The sequence below is a fragment of the Eimeria mitis genome, genomic scaffold (assembly GCF_000499745.2).
Source record: "Eimeria mitis Houghton genomic scaffold, Emh_scaff3647, whole genome shotgun sequence".
Taxonomy (NCBI): domain Eukaryota; phylum Apicomplexa; class Conoidasida; order Eucoccidiorida; family Eimeriidae; genus Eimeria; species Eimeria mitis.
Window position 1 is genome coordinate 3,101 of NW_013571989.1, and position 509 is coordinate 3,609.

Consider the following 509-nt stretch of genomic DNA (forward strand, 5'->3'; position numbering starts at 1 on the left):
TACCAACAACAGCACCAGCCCCATCACCAACAGCAGCACGAACAGCAGCAGCAGCAGCAGCAGCACCATCATGAACAGCAGCAGCAGCAGCAGCAGCAGCAGCAACAAATACTTACACAGCAGCAGCATCCCCCCTGTCGCATTAACATTATCTATCCATCCTCTTTTGGGGTGTCTAAACCATCACCAGAACCACCATCAACAGCAGCACCAGCAGCAGCACCACAACCACCATCACCAACAGCAGCAGCAGCAGCAGCAGCAGCAGCAGCAGCTTACACAGCAGCAACATCCCTCCTGTCGCATTAACATTATCTATCCATCCTCTTTTGGGGTGTCTGTACGCGCAACCGATAATGGACGGCCTTAAAATACAAATAGGAAAATGAAAAGGAGCAGAAAAACAACCAAATAAACCCTCATCATCTTCTTCTTTCTCTTGCTGCTGCTGCTGCTGCTGCTGCTGCTGCTGCTGCTGCTGCTGTTGCTGCTGTTGCTGCTGCTGCTGC